Source organism: Ursus americanus, chromosome 21 (genome assembly GCF_024610735.1).
Source record: "Ursus americanus isolate L20-20 chromosome 21, mUrsAme1.1.p, whole genome shotgun sequence".
NCBI lineage: Eukaryota > Metazoa > Chordata > Mammalia > Carnivora > Ursidae > Ursus > Ursus americanus.
Genome location: NC_142147.1, coordinates 7129773 through 7148796, shown reverse-complemented (window position 1 = coordinate 7148796; position 19024 = coordinate 7129773).

Sequence of the window (19024 nt, the reverse complement as noted above, 5' to 3'; positions counted from 1 at the left end):
ATAAAGATGAGAAGGCTAGTGGAGTTCATAAAATAAGTCAGTCAGATGTGTACTTTGCTCTCCTCAACCCATCCCTGCAACCAAAGGTCCGCCTGTCTCCATTTATCTTTAACTCAGCCGAGGCTCCCAGCTCTTGGAAAGGAGACCACAAATGATCAATTACTTCTTCGTGCGCAAAGTCAAAGGTTAAACGTACTATTGCTCACCGCAGGCTGACCCTAACCTCAGAATTAATGCCATAAACAAAAAAGGAAAAATAGAGTTAGGGCTGTGAAGGTACCAGCTTTAGTCTCCAAAGAATTACAAAAGGGAAACGATGACCCCTACTGGTAGGAACTGGAACAGCCAGCCTGCCCGGGGCGCTCCGAGAGCTGAGGGCACTGGAGTTCCCACAGGGGCAAGCTGTCCTACTGAGAGGACAGTGAGCAGGCGGATCCCTGTGAGAAGCAAAGGATCGGATTTTCTCATGCAGGGTTAGAGCTGCATTTGTATTTGCAAAACAGAAAGACTGAATGAAAGGCCCCGAGTGTGAAGCCCCAGGACAGGCTCCTTAGGGAAACAGACGGGCGTCTGCACCTGCAACTCTGGTCTGCCAAGGCTGATGGGTGACGAGTAGTGCTGACACTCCCCATCCCCTTCCCTTACTGGTTGGCCACTCCTGATCTCAAGAGCATGGCTCACTTTCCAGCTTAGAAGACTGAGGTCCCATTTGCAGATCCATTAAAAGGAGTTTCTTCATGGGCAACTGAGAGGGACACATCATCTTACGGAAGGGCAAATCCATGTTCCCATGAGCCAGTGTCTGGCCAACTGTGGAAGGGCCATCTGGAGCTCACAGAGTGGACAGAGCTGACAGTAATCATCACCAGGGCCCCTCAAAGAAACCATCTGTGGTAGCCCATAGTGCTGTTTGCCCAATACTTGTGCTCTCCACTGTCTAGCCACACAGTGGGATTACGATTTCTGCCCCCTTGTGGTTGGATAGGACCATGTGAATAGTTCCGGGCAATACTTTTTGAGCAGAAGTCACAGATGTGAGACCTTTCAGGGTTTTGTTTTCTACAATAAACAGGGTGCCCCCAGCTCTAACAGGCTATCCATACGGTGTGTATATAGATGGAGTGTGTGTGTGTGTGTGTGTGTGTGTGTGTGTGTTAACATACACCATACAGAAAAATAAAACTTGAGATTTAGGGGGTGTTCATTATGCAGCATAACATAGCTCAGCGTGACGGACTTAGCATCCAAGCTCACAGGGAGGAGAACTTTCCACTCAGGAGAATGCTGAAATCCAAAGAGGATTTGTGAGGTACGTCAGGTAATTCAAGTCTTAGCTGCTTCTTGAATCGAGAACTGTAGTCAGACTGTTGCTGATACTGGTCACATCCTTGCCTTTGTCACGTGATGGCGCATGTAGAAAATGTTAATATGTGTATGGCACCCCAGGGGTAAACTGAAGAGAAACTGGGGATATCCACATAGGATTCGACAAAAATGTCATTTTATGTTCCTCACATCGTGTAATGATAAAATGCCAAATAAAATGCAATGTTTTAGAGAACATATTAATTATTGAATTTGACAAACCCTCCCTTTAAGATCGTTGTAATGTTTTCATTGCAAAACCTGGACTAAGTGTGGAAAATATAACTTTTTTGCATTACATTTTACGCTTGAAATGGTCACACACAATTCCTGATAAAGACTTGCTGATGACAATCTCTTCAAATTCTTGATAGTCACCATCAGTGAGAAAACTTGCACGCACGGGTAGTGAGGAAATTTTAATCTTTACAATTCTAAAATTGTTGAAATTATACTTTAAAAAATCTAATGACTCTTTTGAATGTTGAAATTTCTTGAAATAATGTAAATTTTTTAAATTCAAGTCAACTTTTTCGTATCAAGTATTTGAAAAGCAATGAAACTCTTGTGTTTCTGCAAAACACAAAAGACCTACGAATTGTTGGAGCGATCACCCTGTGGCTAGCTTGAACACCACTGAGAGAGTCATCAGCCACAAATGAACAGAAATATCATGATAGGTTGTACATGTGACCTGTTGATATCAGGGTTTCCTCCCGGAGCTGTGCTCTCATAGCAGCTCCTTCAGAAACTCCTCATTGCCACCCTATTCTTCTTTCCTGCCCAGATGACAAGGCCCTACATTCCCCCACCCTACCCTTGCCTTCAGCGTCTAGTCTTCTCCATGCCCCACCCACACTAGCCAACTTTGACCTGCTCTACCTCCCTAAGCTCTCTCCTGCCCCAGGACCTTCACACCAGCTCTTTGTTACCTCTGCCCACTACATTCTCACCCAGCTAACTTCCATACATGTGTGCACCCCTCAAAATGCCTTCTCTGACCCCCTAATCAAAATATAGTCTTCTCGTACTTATTGTTTTGCATTTGTTTCCTCGTTTGTAAAAAATGGAAATAAAAATAAGCTGGTTTTACAGGAAGACTACAGCTACCAATGCTGTATGGTGTTAAGAGAGTGGATCCTAAGACTTCTCAACACAGGGAAATGTTTTCCCTTTTCTTTTCTTTTTCTTTTCTTTTGATTATATCTGAGAGGACGGATGTTAGCTGAACCCTTTGTGGTCATTATTTCACAACACATGAAAACCAAACCATCACGCTGCATGCCTCAGACTTACACATTAACGAATGTCAATTACTTCTCAATAAAACTGGAAAAAATAGTGTAAGTAGTTATCTAAAAATAGGCTTGTTTTATTTTGTTTCGTTTTAAGATTTTATTTATTTATTTGACAGAGATAGAGACAGCCAACGAGAGAGGGAACACAAGCAGGGGGAGTGGGAGAGGAAGAAGCAGGCTCATAGCAGAGGAGCCTGATGTGGGGCTCGATCCCAGAACGCCAGGATCACGCCCTGAGCCGAAGGCAGATGCTTAACAACTACGCCACCCAGGACCCCCAAAAATAGGCTTGTTTTAAGGAGTAAATGAGATATAACACATGTAAGCACGTGCCTGGCTTATAAGAAGTGCTCCATAAATCATCATTGTACCTCTGTAGCCCGTTTTGCCATTATAAATAGGTATCTATGGAGGTATATGTGTTTCCCACTAGATTGTAAACTCCATAAGGCCAGGCAGCCTGTCTTTTTTTGTCTACTGCTATATACCCAAGACCTGGCACAGTCCCTTTATCAGTATATGTTTGTTGAATGAATAAATGAATTCATCTGATGAGAACGCACTTGGTCGTGGAAGTTCTACACAGTAGAGAATCGCCATGAAGCTCTATTGGACGGTGAATCTGAAAAAGCTTCAAATGCGCATGTAAACATACACGTGGCCTACTTCCTCTTGCTACCGACCCACCTCCCTAGTCCCACTCTGCCATTCTGCCTTCCCTTATTTACCTTTATCCCTTTCTGTTCCTGAATCTGTCTCTCTGGCATTCTTTTTCTCTACGCTGTGTACTTTCACATACGGGATCTGGTACATAGTAAGCCCTCAATAAATCTGTATCAAATAAATGCTAGGAGGGTTGGATGAGTGGATGGACCAATGGACCCATGGGTGGATCATACAATTAAGTGAATGAGAGGATGGATGCAGTACTCCCTCCCTCTTGGCATGGAGGAAATTTCTTCTTGTGATTTCAAAGACCAACCCCCCCCCCCCCCACTGCCCAAATCTCCACCCTGATGCTCCATTCCTTAATCCGGTGGAAACAGAAGTGGACACTCTCCTAGTAGTTAATTTACAACCTAAACATGAATCTGGTCTGATGGGCCTGTGACACTCGAGGCTCCATCTGGGCAGACTCTCCATTACTCCTAATGGCTAGCCTTGAAATGGAATTACTTCATTCTTCAGAGTAGAGTCGGGCAGTTTTTCCCTCTCTGAACAGCGAGCACATACTGCAAAGACATTCTGCTTCTATAAATATGCTTTTCTAAATGTTAAAGGGTTAGAGCAATTTTCCAAGGTCTCTGCCTCGAAGGAGCCCTCAGATGATATTTAATTGAAGTACTTTTGCTTTCAGAAGTGAGGAAACTAAAATGTAAGAAGTGGAAATGCTTCTTGGTTTTATGTCAAAATATAGGCTTCTAGATAAAATAATGGAAAGAGAATTTTCTGTTATTAAACTCAGGAAAATGAACATAAACAGTCAACCAAGGAGAGCAAAGTATAGGGTTTTTGTAGGGCAGTCGGAGGAAAAACAATCTCCTTTTAAACTGTAGTTTCGAACCCTTAACAAATGTTGGAGGCACATTCACTGATACAATCACTAGAAACTTCTTTCCCTCCTTTGGCATTCAGAATTGAACATTAAATATAAGCATGTCTGTTGCAAGTTTAAATATTAACTTCTTTCATAATATCCATATGGTGTTTCCAGAGCAAATTCCTTTGAACAAAGGAAACTGAATTTTGTAAGGGTCTAAGAAAGGTCACCTAAGTGAAGGAAACTCTCTGGAAATGGGCAAATGATCAATTTGTCATGTTGTATTTGTGAAAACATTTGAATGACAATGGGCATATTTTCCACCCAAGTCACATCAAGGAGCCAGCAATTAAATCCTTGCTCTTGTTCAATGTATTCAAAATGTTCGTGTAATTCCGAAGTTGATGTGATGTTCTCCGAAGACAAAGAGAACGGGCCGGGGAGAGGGGGCTGCTGGGCCAGCATTCCCAGAATGCTGAAAAGAGAAGGTGAAAATGAACTGGTCTTCATTACCGCACAAAACTGCAGCGCACCGCAGAACCCTGGTGGGCACCACGCCCTGAAACCACGATGTGAATGGCGCCCCCTAGCGTTCTTCCGGGAACAACCTGAGTATCTGTACTTGGCACAGTCCCTAGTTGCCTATTGTCTTTTGTTTGGCTACCTCATGTGGAAATATACCTCCAATTTGGGGGGAACCCAAACTACAGGAAGGCAGGACCCCACTTCCCATTATGGTCACCAAAGGAAATACATATTTCCCCTTCCCCACAGTTTGGATGTGGACAAGTCTCAAAGTCAGCCAACCAGTGCTCTTGCCCAGAACTCTACATCTAAAACGGGGACATGACAATGCAGGCTAAGTGGAGATCATCAGAGAGAGCATTAATGGAGTTGAGGGTCCAGCAGCGGTGAGAGGGGACAGGGCTGCCACTGACCACTGCTCTAGGGTGCCTAGGTAAGGACTGTGGAGGGCTGAGTCCAGTCCATTCTGCTGGCCAAGCTGATCCTCCCAGTATGTGCTGGCAAAGCAGGACCCTTCCTCTAATCCACACAAATGAATAGTGGTGGTCCTGAACGGGGATTCAGGGAGGGGCACCAGCAGTCTATTCCAGGGTCTAAGGCTGGCTATGTCCTCAGCTACCCAGCCTTCCTTGGTCCCTGTTCCTCAGCCTTCCTGTCAATCCTATGGGCTCCCCTCTATCCTCTTCAAGTGTCACTCTTGCTTAAGTGTGCAGGAGTCCGGTTCTGTTGTTTACACACCTGTTGTCTGTCCAGCAGAGCCCTGACCACACGCCCCTTTTTGCCAGTTTATCCTACCTTGCTTTGTCATGTAAGGGCCACTGGCAAAGGCCAAACTTAATAGGGTATGTGGAATTAGAAAGGAAAAAAATGTGTTGGAAGAGACCATTATTCCACTGCCCAGGTAATAGGAATCCGTGTCCACCCAGAGAATTTTTTAAACAGACAGGTATGCTAGCATCCATCCCAAGCCCTTCATTTGGCCAAGATGAAACCCAGAGGAGGCAGGTGAGTGGCTGAAGGTCACCTAGCTAGCTAAGAGCAGTTTCTATAAGCCTCTCTATCTCAGCTGCTTAACTGAATTATTTATGTGGGCACCATGATGTGGCCGGAGTTAAACAAAGAAGGGCATCAATTCTGCCCACCAAGCAGTGTCTAAGCGCTCCTGAGACGCTTTGCTAGAATCCATTTTGCCTTCAAACTTTAATCCTCGCCGAGAAGCAGAACTCTGATTTATGAAATCTTAAGAACAATGTTGCGAGGTGTTCTGAACATTAAAAAATTAAGATTTACAGTGTAGAGATGCCTCCCCTTGTGCTTCCTAGAATAAAACAATGAGGACCCCGAAGGTAGAATGGGAGGTGCCTGGGAGAAGCAATGAACTGCCCTCGGGACAGTTCCCTGTGAGCCCTTTTCTTCTCGGATAGAACAGAGTCTTTGTCCTGCAAATGCAACAAAAGGTGTGGGAGAGGAGCAGTCACGGCAAACACAGGGGCTGATCCAAGTAATATTTTGTTTCAGTGACTCGCTTATCTTAATCTTAGTTCACAGGATAGAGAACATCGAGGAACGAATAAAAAGATATCTTCCATTTTCTCCATTACTGAGTGTCCCTTTCAGTGAGAAAATACAAAAATTCGTTGGGAAACTTTACAACTGTTTATCTCACACAGCACTCTAAGACACAAGGGGTAAGAACGTTAGGCCTAATTTAGACGTTTGGAAACAGAGGCCTGGAAAGAAGGCCACAGAAGTCACGGTCCCTCTCCCAGAGCAGACCACGGCAACCCTAGAATTCAGAGGTCAGTGACCTTTTTCTGTAAAAAGCCAAGTGGCAAATATTTTAGGCTACGCGGGCCATACAGTCACGACTATTCAGCTCTTCCAATGTGGTGAAAACGGCCACAAATGTCACCACACGGGAGTGGATGTGTTCCAATAAAACTTTATTTAAAAAACAGTGGGTCAGATTTGCCCCGTGGGCCATAATTTGCAGACCACTGCTGCCGTCGATCAGAGCGCGTCCTCCCACCCCCACACACTCCATATCATCACAGTCTCTTTAAACTCAGCCTTGAACACCTTTCAAACAGTAGCATCACCTCTCAGATGCAGGGGTGGTAATTACTGCAGTAAGAGGCAATGTCTCCAGTTTTTCATAAACAATAACAGGCAGAAAGCCATGTTTACAAAAGGGTAAACCTTTTCAACACATTCACGTTGCCGAGACAATCCTTAGTTACCAAGAGGACAAAGGCCTCTCTTGCTCCCCTGGTGGCCCCCCCCCATATTACTTGTATAGCATTGCAATTCAATCCACAGAATTAGTATGCAACATCTCATCTCCCCTTGCAAGCATTTTTGCCTGAAAAACCAGGCGGCAGCCTCGGAGTGACAGCACGAGAATAACTTGTCATCCTGGTAATGGTCTAACTGCATATAAGTGTCTGTCATAATGAAAATTGGTGTCTTCCATTTCAATTTATTTTGTCAACAATCCAAATGGAGCCCGAATATATCTTCCAACACCAGTGCACGCAGACCAAATAGGGAAGAGAACTTTAAAATGAACCTCATCATCATACGACTAAATATTTACATTAAAAAAGATTCTCTCTTCTGGAAGACATCCCAGATCTACTCTTCTCCCCTGGCAGTACACCTGCAGCTTTTTGTAACTAATTAAGGAACTCCAGAAAACACATTCGAAAGGGCCTCGGCAAACAGATGCACACTCCATTAATTAAACAAGCCAGAGCAATCACCCAGGCCGTAATTGGAAAATGTGCTTCTTTCCTCCATTTTAAGGCAATCATAGTTATTTGCAAATGTTGTTTGATAGTTTCTCAAAAGAGAAAGTCGGCTAGCAGCAGGTTCTGGCTTCCTCTAGCAGGGAGGGGTAGGGGGCAGATGTTTGGGAAAGGCTGGAGGTACGAGGCAGTCACCCAGGTTCACTAATTAGCTCTTCTGCCCCTCCTCTCCCTCCAGAAGACTGTGCTAATGAGAAAAGAAAGTTCAAGTGCTAAAAAAAGAAAGGAAGTCTGTTCATGCTACTCAAAAGCACAAAAGTGTTCCCCTGAAGTACACTCTTCAGAGCTCTAATCGGGGTGCACAGGGGTCGGAGTGTTTGCAGAGGTAACCACAAACGAGTGCCCCGGCCCTGAGCTGAGCTCACACTGTCTGCAGGGCCAGGGCTGGGAGCAGCAGGAAGATGGAGACAGCCATTGGAGGAAGGAGGATGGAGACAAAATAGCATGAAAATCGCATGCAGTCTCTTGTCTTTGGGTTCCAGGACATGTTTTAGGGGAGCCCTCGTCTTAAGTAAAATTCCCTTAGTTGAGGGGTTATCCCAAGACATCTGCATCCCAATCAGGCCTTACAGATGCCATAATCTCCAGGAGACAGTATTCAGGTTATTAAGCTATTGTTCTCAGCAACACACCCACTTCTATACTCTTCTCTTTGGTGTGGGGCTAAGGGTCTCCAACCTCACCTCTCCCTTGCCAGCTGGCTTCCTGTTTGGTGCTGATGAGAGACAGAGAGAGATTGAAAAGCTGAAGGAGGGAGAAAAGACTTACTCTTTCTTGTTTAGCTGTTTCCTGTTGACATCACCCCAGCCATGGCCCTTCACCCCAAGAGCAACAGTTGGTCCCATTTTCCTGCTTCTTCTATCAGTCCCAGAAATAACCTCATTGCGTCCTACCTACCCACCCAGATATACCAGGAGACAGAACATCCTTCTCAGAGGTCTAAGTCCCAGTCCCAGAGGGCCCCTTCTCCAAGAATCTAGGTTTCAACACCCGCATCACCTTAACTTTGTTTCTCAAGCCCTAAGAGTAATCTATACTTTCTGCAATTACTATCTTTTGATACCTCAATGTTCCCTTTTTGCTTTTTAAGTCCATTTAAAGAGAGAACTTAATGTAGAGAAAATTAGTGAGCCTTTTTCCCCCCGACTTGACTCTGACTGACTCAATATTTGATACGAGGACTGATCCTAGGCAATTTATCCTCCACACTGGGATCCTGGGATTGGTTTGGTCATGTGCTTGGACTTGAATGCTGTGCTGAGGTCCCATTGAGAAATAGGATGCTAGTAATAGTAACATATAGTGGGCAGTGACATCACGATGAATCAAATTATCACCTGTAATTGATTGTGATGGGTGCCTACTGAAGCAAATGCCTTGGGGACTAAGTGGCTGCTACAACTGACTCTTAGAGAAATGACAGTCACTTCAAAGACCATACTGTGGGACGGTTGCTTCTAACTGCACTGAAGAGATTAAGAAAGAAAATGAGAAACTAAGGATTTTAAATGCTGAGCTTAAGTCATGGTCGGAGAACCAGAGAGCTTTGATGGCAACCCTAAAAGAAATTATTTCTTGCACATGCAGGTCCCACCTCAACAACAACAAAAAAAACCCAAAACTCAGTTATGTGAGTTGCAGAATTACGGCTTAGGTTTAATTCTCGGTTTCACCAAGTCTCATGTAAAAGTTAAGGCACTGATTGGGAGGGAGTGGGGCCCTGGGCTTAAAATAGGGATATCTGGGTGGGTCTAGATGAAGCAGAAGTTGTAAGCCTAAGGTATTTCTGAGGCTCTTTTTCACAGAAAGGAGCAGCACCTCCTCCTGCATCTAGAAGACTAATCTTCCCCTACCTGAAGACCTTGCAATAAGTTCACCTGCTGTCTTGCGAGGGTATGCCTATCTTCCTCAAGACTCACTCAGAATTAGTTAACTATTCTAGCACAACAAATTCCTATGAAACGTACTGGCCTAAACCATAATAAACTTTTATCACATCTCACAGTATCTGTGAGTCAGAAATTCAGGAGCAGCTTAACTGAGCAACTCTCCTTAAGATGTTGTGGTCAAGGGGCGCCTGGGTAGCGCAGTCGTTAAAGCGTCTGCCTTCGGCTCAGGGCATGATCCCGGCGTACCGGGATCGAGTCCCACATCGGGCTCCTCTGCTATGAGCCTGCTTCTTCCTCTCCCACTCCCCCTGCTGTGTTCCCTCTCTCGCTGGCTGTCTCTCTGTCACATAAATAAATAAAATCTTTAAAAAAAAAAAAAAAAAAGATGTTGTGGTCAAGATGTCAACGAAGTATAAATCAACCGAAGGCTTGACTGTGGACTGGTGGATTGCTTCTAAAAAGGTGCACCCTCATGGCTGGAAAATTACTGTGAGCTGTTACAGCAGATGAAGAAATCAGTTCCTCCTCATATGGACCTCTCCACAAGGCTGCTTGAGTGTCCTCACAACATGGTGGCTGGCTTTTCCAAGTGTGAGTGATCCAACACAGAGTACAATGAAGCCACAGCACCATCCCCTAGCTGTGCACAGGTGATTGGACCATGGGTGGACACTGACCCATGAGGTATCCTGGAAGGAAAAGCTCTGCTAAAAAAAAAAAAAAAAGAAAAAGAAAAGAAAAGAGAGAGAGAGAGAGAGAAAATAAAGACAAGGTAGCCTGTCAGATTCTATCCCTCAAGAATTTGATCTGGAATCTTTGGTGGCCAAAACGTAAGTTCTAAGGGTGCACACAGAGGGGTACCCCGAAGCAGCAGGAGCTATAAATGATCTGAAGTTATCAGAAGCAAGCGCCATCAGTAGAGGAAAGACATGGGGGTGGGGAGTGGAATAGAGAGAGGAAGGATGTCAGTAATCGCAGGAATGGGAAAGGCAAATATGAGAAGATGGTACATTACCTTAAGATGTTATATCTGCAAATTCCAACATAAGGGCCTAAATAACCCTTCAGTAAAAAGGACTTGAGCCCTTCTAGTCCCTGAACTATGCCTCACTCTGACTGTCTGATAGCTCCTGGGACAAGTCTGAGTCTCATCTCCCTCTTTGCCATATGCATCCTCTTAGAAGAACCTCACAGCTACAGTAACCTTTACAGGCTCTGTTCCTTAGCACTAACGCAGTCAAATGAGTTAGGGGTTATAACTCACATTATTTGCAAGTAACTCTAAGGTGCAAATAATGTAACTCTGAGTTTACACCGATCTCTCACAGCCCTCTGGCACCAAGTCCCACAGCAGCCCAGAGAGAGAGGAGTAGGAGAGATTGAAGAAACTGGCCAAGTTCACCCAGCTAGCAGTGGCCTCTTTTGCCTCAGGGATTGAGAAGACCACATGGTCCAAGTGATGCAGCTACAAGATGGGGATGACTGGTTCCCTTAGCGTCTGTGTGCGGCAGAGCCCTTTGCAAGCCCACATTGCCCACTTAAAACAAACAACAAACAAACAACAGAAACACCTTTGTTTTGTTGAGCCAGCAAGATTTCAGGATTGTTTGTTAACGTAGCATGACTTAGACCATCCTGACTCTGTGTTTCAAATATGAACTGCAAAATGGATTAGTTCCAAAGACATGCTGCATGTTGAGTATCAGTAAAGTCTCCTGAGAATCTAGCTATTTGGTCTCTGTTTTAATCTCTAAGATTATTCCATGATCCTAGGGGTCATAGCTCCTATATAGACAGGTCCTGATGATCAAAATACAGCAGCCTTGATGCAAAAAAAGTAATTAAATATGTAACTCTATAAGTTACCAAGACAGAAAAGCAACATCCTGAAAATTGTATTTTCAGAAGACCCTTCTTATTCTGATATGAAGTATATTGGAGGAGATAGGGACTAGAAAGGTGGAGAACAAATCAGAGGCTAGAAAAGATAAAGGTGGAGAAAAGGAGAGGCCATAAAATGATGCTACAGGCATATTGAGAATCATGGCAGATGGTGGGAGGAGGCCCTGGAGACTCTGGAGATCCATGAGAACCTTGACCTTATATTTACCCATATTCCTAGAGTCCCCAAATCATTTCGCTTCTCTGTATTTGTCCTTTCCTTGCCATCCCCACAACCCTAACTAAGCCTAGTCGTTTTAAGCAAAGCACCATCTTCCCTAGCTGATAAAAGACTTGCAACTCATCTTAGCTGTTACTGTAACATAGTCTTTGATCAAATCTCTTCCTGTTTATTGGAAATTCAGAGAGCATCCAACTCTGTTTAGGCAGATTCTACTAACTGATGTGAACAATAGGAGCAAAGGAAAGCTTTCTTCTGAAGACAAAATTTCCAACACAGGAAAACGTCCATCCATTTCCCCTAACTACCTCTCCATGCACCTCGATGGAAATAATGTATTGATTATGCATCATAGGTCCTGTTGACGTCAACAAAGAGAAATATTTTTTGGATCAAGCCATATGTTAGCACGGTAGACCAAAAATGTGGAAGAGATGACTGCCTGATGACTTTGTAGAGTCTGGATGTTTACCTCCAGATTTAGTTTACACAAGAAAGAAGTTTCTATATGTTCAAAGTATTCTCATTTTGGGTTTTCAGTTGTATGTGGTTAAATCTAATTCTCTCGTGGGACTTCCTACTTCCTCCTCTCTTTCCTGGGGAAGGAAGTAAAATATACGCACTGACCTTTCAGATCACACAGCTAATAGGCAGCAAAAAAGCTCCAAACCAGATGTCTCTGACTTTGAAACTTGAGGTCTTTCCACAGTGCCACAGAGCTGCTCTGAGTAGCATTATGACAAGCATTAGCATGGCACACCTGATAGGAATGTCGGCACAAAGTACCAAAAGTAGGGAAATCTGGTATTACTGAGTAGCTTTCCTAAAGCTACATTTTATTACAAAAACAGAGAAAACTCTCTTAATCCAATTTTTTGTTCAGATGTAAGTAAGGATCTCAACTCAACCTAGATTGTCAAAGAGGAAATTAATTGGTTCAAAGAACTGGGAGGTGTGGGGATTCGCTAGCTTCATGTACATATGGATCCAGAGATCTAACAATGTTTCATTTCTTCTCAATCTCTCTCTCTCTCTCTCTCTCTCCTCCAAATAAATATGTATATTTGCCCTTCTTCACTCAGTATGTTGACTTCACAGTCTCTCCTATAGCAGTAAATCTTTTTCCATGAGGCAGAGGAAAATGGAATTTGACAGTCCCAAATTCACATTCTCCCAGCCTTACACACTCAGCCAGAAAAGCATCTCTTTGTCACAGTGTCCATATATCAGCCCCAGAGATGACTAAGATTGACACTGTCTACCCCTGGAACAATCACTATGGCTATGAAACAAGGTACCAAGATTGGTTAGCTAGAGTGAAGTGTGTAAAGTTGGGGCAGGGGATGGAGATTGACATTTCCTTTAGAATAAAATGGGGGAAGGATGGTTCCCAAAGGAAAGGACAGAAGAGTAGGAAAAACAACGTATGTTACTCCAAAAGTCACTAAATATTTTTTCGCGAGGGAGTAACAAGATGAAACATAACGAAACAAGGAAGAAACAAGATAAAAATAAACATAGAACATTGCGGGGATGGGTTGGTGGGAAAAGAAGGCAACTTTTAGAATAAAGAAGGGAGTGGTGAAGGGCTTAACCTGAGGGATAGTGGTATACAACAAAAGAAAGGAAGGGTCAAAAGTACCAGCCTCTTTTCTACTTCAGCCATGAGAGAATAACAGTGTCTAGACTTACCATTCCACCATAAACTGGAAAAGTGTACAGAATATATTTTCAAATATTGTATATCAGAAAACAAAAGATTGTGATTCCTGACAGAATGGAAATAAGCAAAGTGAATTTCATGATTACCCCCAGCTTTTTGCCCGGAGTCAATTGTTGGATTGTGGTACATGGAAGGGGAACATGAATAGATCACAGTAGGTATTGCTGAATTGAGAAGATAGAGATCAGAGTTTGGGGGAACTGAGACAGCAAAAATTTGTGAGGCAGAATACCAAAAAGGAGGAAGCAATTATAAAATGAGCTCCAAATATCTGCACAGGGATTCCCTTGAGTCTTTGGCTAGATACCAAGCTGTATATGGTGAAAGTCTGTAAAGCTAGACAAAGCTGGGGGAGAAAATAATTACTAAAAGGCTGTAAACTCAATAATTCCCGGAGTTCACCCTGGACCTATAATCATTCAAGTTCCCACCAGTGAGAATAGAGTCCTCACCGAATTCACAGGGTCTTTAGAAGAAGACTAAAAGGATGGGGTCTTAGTAGTGGCTCTAAACTAATCCTAGAGGAAAGACTACTTTAGAGCCACTCTTAAAAAGTTTAAAAACAAGCCTCAGAAGAATCAAGCTGACTTGCAAGTAATTTAACTGCCTTCCAGAACAAAATCCAATACACTTTAAAAGATAACAGCAAAATACACAATGATGTAAAATTTACAGTGTCCAACATTTAATAAAAAATTAGTAGACATATGTAGATGCATGAAAATCTGATCCATAACAGGAAGAAAAATCAGTCAATAGAAACAGTTCTAGCAGTTTCTGGTTCAAGATAGTAATATAGGAGGATCCTGAACTCACCTCTTAACCGTGGACACACTGAATCTACAGCTATATATGGAACAATTTTTTCTGAATAAAACCCAAAACTAGCTGAGCAACTCCTACGCACTGGGCAAATGAAGGGGAAAAAAAACAACAACACTGAATTGGGTAGGAGAGGCTGAGACACAATTTTGCCATAAGCGCCCCCCACCCCAATGTGGTGACCCACTAGCAGGAGGGAATTCACAAACCTGACCTTCTCCTTGATAAGTGAAGGGTCGAACGCTACATCTGATATATCAACTTCTAAAACCAGCACCTGAGAGACTCAAAACATCTAGCTTTGAAAGCCAATGGGGCTTTTGTCCAAGAGACTAACAAGGCTACGGAGGCCTGAAAAACAGTTCTTTTTTTTTTTTTTTTTAACAGACACTTTTCTAATGAAGACATACAAATGGCTAACAGACACATGAAAAAATGTTCAAAATCATTAGCCATCAGGGAAATTCAAATCAAAACCACACTAAGATACCACCTTAAGCCAGTTAGAATGGCAAAAATTGACAAGGCAAGAAACAACAATTGCTGGAGAGGATGTGGAGAAAGGGGATCCCTCCTACATTGTTGGTGGGAATGCAAGTTGGTACAGCCACTCTGGAAAAGTGTGGAGGTCCCTTAAAAAGTTAAAAATTGAGCTACCCTATGATCCAGCCATTGCACTACTGGGTGTTTACCCCAAAGATACAGACGTAGTGAAGAGAAGGGCCATATGCACCCTAATGTTCATAGCAGCATTGTCCACAATAGCCAAATCGTGGAAGGAGCCGAGATGCCCTTCAACAGATGACTGGATTAAGAAGTTGTGGTCCATATATACAATGGAATATTACTCAGCCATCAAAAAGAACGATTTCTCAACATTTGCTGCAACATGGACAGGACTGGAGGAGATAATGCTAAGCTAAATAAGTCAAGCAGAGAGACAATTATCATATGGTTTCAGTCATTTATGGAACATAAGAAGTAGGAAGATTGGTAGGAGAAGAAAGGGAAGAAGAAAGGGGGGGTAATCAGAAGGGGGAATGAACCATGAGAGACTATGGACTCTGGGAAACAGAGGGCTTCAGAGGAGAGTGGGGTGGGGGAATGGGATAGGCTGGTGATGGGTATTAAGGAGGGCACGTATTGCATGGTGCACTGGGTGTTATACGCAACTAATGAATCAGGGAACCTTACATCAAAAACTAGGGATGTACTGTATGGTGACTAACATAATATAATAAAAAAAAAACTATTAAAAAATATTTTATTTTTAAGTAATCTCTACCCCCAACATGGAGCTTGAACTCACAACCCTGAGATCAAGAGTCACATGCTCTACGCACTGAATCAGCCAGACACCCCTGAGAAACAGTTCTTAGGGGGCTCACATGCATGCAGACTCATTCATCCCAGGTCCCAGCACACAGACATCTGACTAAAAAGTGCCCAGACTTTCTATGAAGGAGACTTATTTCCTTACCTAAAAGCATCAGCCTGAGAGGTAGGTATCCAATTTAACACACATGTAGAGGTGCACTGAAGAACTCTCATAGATGGGGGCTGGCAGGTGCCATCTTTGTGCTCTCCCTCTGCCTCACTCCAGCTCACTGGTATATTCAGAAAGAGCTTGTATACTTCTCTGGCACCCTAATTTTTGTGGCTGCTACCTAAAGGACAATTCTAGACTGCCTAGCTATGGTAGCCAATAGGGTTTATGCTTCTGGAGCCCACAGAACTATAAAAGAGAGTTCTTAAACAACTACCATTCCCAGGACACAGCAGAAAGGCAAGAAACTGAGGAGCCAGTGTCAGCCTGACTAGATTTTAGTTCTTTTTATCTCTACAGTAAGGGATTCTCTAGTGTCTTTTATGCTTTTTTTCAAGCCCAGCTAGTATCTTTATAATCACTGTTTTAAATTCTAGTTCAGACATTTTACTTATGTCCATATTGATTAAATACTTGGCTGTTCCTCCCGTTCTTTCTTTTGGGGTGAATTTCTCTATCTTGTCATTTGGTCCAGAATAGAAAAGAAGAAAGAAAAAAAATAACAATAACAACAACAAAACAAAAAAGCTCTAGATCCTGGGTGTGTTTTGGTCTGCTTGTTAAAAGAAACTAGATCCCAAAATAAGAAAGAAAGAAAAAAAAATATATATATATATATAATACAATGAAAGGAAACAAAATATAAAAAACATATAAAGTATATTAAAAATTAAAATTTAAAGAGAATTTAAAAATAATTGAAAAATTAAGAAAATAATCAAAATAATAATAATAAAAGATTAAAGAATAAAAATATAAAGAATGCTCTATACTGTTTTTCCCAAGAGCTAAATAAGTTAAGCAGAGAAAGACAATCATCATATGGTTTCACTCATTTGTGGAACATAAGGAATAGCAGGGAGATCGGCAGGAGAAGGGAGGGAAAAATGAAAGGGGGGTTAAACAGAGCAGGAAATGAACCACGAGAGACTATGGACTCTGGGAAACAAACTGCGGGTTTTAGAGGGGAGGGGGTGGGGGGATGGGCTAGCCCAGTGATGGGTATTAAGGAGGGCACATATTGCAATGAGCACTAGGTGTTATACGCAAACAATCATGAAACACTACATCAAAAACTAATGATGTACTGTATGGTGACTAACATATCATCATAACAGAAACAAATTAAATAAATAAATAAATAAAGTGAGAAGGGGATCAATTGATAATAAAGAATAGAGACTACAAAAAAAAAAAAAATAAAGACTGCTCTATACTGTTTTTCCCAAGAGCTGAAACTTTGCAGCACTGTGTGATCAGTAGACTTGGTGTGTGAGAGGTGTTCGTGCTGGTCTTCTGTGCTGGTCTTACCAGCCTGTTGTGCTGATTCTCACTCAGGTGGACTTGCCCTGGTGTAAATGCGCCTTCAGTGCCCAGGGAGGCAGGGCGTGGTGTAAGTGGCTCCTGACTCCACTAGGTGGTGCTGTTTTGCTCCCTGAAGCACTGATGGGCAGGGATGAATACGGCCAGCCGTGCCCATCGCCCCCCCACCCCAGCCCTGGAGCTGAGAGCTCACACCCCCCACTTTTTAGTGAGTGCTCACAGAAAATCAGCCAACCACTCTTATCTCCCTGATTTCCATCAGAACCCTGCCTGTGTCTGAGTGTTTTTATCTCGGGCACACAACCGATTTTCAAAACTCCAAATTTAGGGACTCCCATGGTGGGACCTGGACTGTTCCTCCCAGAGAAGATCCTGCCGCCCTTCTACCTTTTGCTGGACCTGTACCAGGAAAGCTACTGCAGGACTGTTCAGTTGTTTGCAGTTTATGGCAACAAAGAGCAGAAACCTGGCCCCTAGACTCGCTGTTCTCGCCGGCTTCCCCATTCTTATGCGTGGGAACTCTGAGGCACTCAGGCACCACCCAATCTTCTTCGACCCCAGGAATCACCAGACCACACTGTCACACCTGGGATTCCGCCCTGCTTCACCACCTGAGCACCTTTTTTAAGCCAGGCACGTCCCCCACTGTAGCAGACTTCTAAAAGTTCTGATTTTGCACTCTGCTGCTTTTAATATTTTGCAGGAGCCTCCTTAAGCCTCCCCTCTGCATCTTCAACTATATCACACCGAATTCAAGGCTCCGCATCTCCGACCTTCCAGACAGTGGCTTCTTTTCTACTTGAAGACTTGTAGCTTTTGTTTTCTCAGACTCTGATTGATTTCTTGGGTGTTCAGAAGGATTCGACACCTATCTAGTTGTATGCAAGGGACGAGACAAACTTAGGGTCTCCCTACTCCCCCACCATCTTAACTCCTTCCAAAAATATATTTTTTTAAGCCTACATGGAACGTTCACCGAAATAGACCATATTCAGGGCCATAAAACACACCTTAACAAATTTAAAATAATACAAATCATACAATGTCTGCTTTCAGACCACATGAAACTAAACTAGAAATCTATAAAAGAAAGATAACTGGAGGGGCGCCTGGGTGGCACAGCGGTTAAGCGTCTGCCTTCTGCTCAGGGCGTGATCCCAGCGTTATGGGATCGAGCCCCACATCAGGCTCCTCCACTATGAGCCTGCTTCTTCCTCTCCCACTCCCCCTGCTTGTGTTCCCTCTCTCGCTGGCTGTCTCTATCTCTGTCAAATAAATAAATAAAATCTTTAAAAAAAAAAGATAACTAGAAAATCCCAAAATACATGGAAATTAAACAAAACACTTGTAAAATAACACATGGCTACAGAAGAAACTTAGAGCAATTTTAAGGTAATTTGAATTAAATGAAAATGAAAACATACCTATCTACATTTGTGGAATGAAGTAAAAGCAGTGGTTAGAGAAAAATTTGTAGCAATGAACGTATGTATTAGAAAAGAAGAAAGATCTAAAATCAATAATCTAAGTTTCTGCCTTTGGAATCTAGAAAAAGAGCAAACTATATTCAAAGTAAGCATAAGAAAAGAAGTAATAAGAGCCCAAAGCAATCTATAGATTCAACGCAATCCTTATCAAAATTCCAATGGCATTTTTCACAAGATAGAAAAAACAATTCTAAAATTTTTACAAAATCACAAAAGACCCTGAATAGCTAAAGCAATCTTGAGAAAGAACAAAGCTGGAGGCATCACACTTCCTGATTTCAAACTATATTACAATGCTATTCTAGTCAAAATAGTATGGTAATGGCATAAAAGCAGACACGTAGACCAATTGAACAGAATGAGGAGTCCAGAAATAAGGCCATGCATATATGGTCATAATCTTTGACAAGGGTGCAAGGGAAGGACAGTCTCTTCAATAAATTGTTCTGAGAAAACTGCATATCCACGTGCAGAAGACTGAAATTGGCCCTTTATATTACACCATACACAGGTTAACTCAAAATGAATTAAAGATTTAAAAGTAAGACCCGAAACAATAAATCTCCTAGGGGAAAAA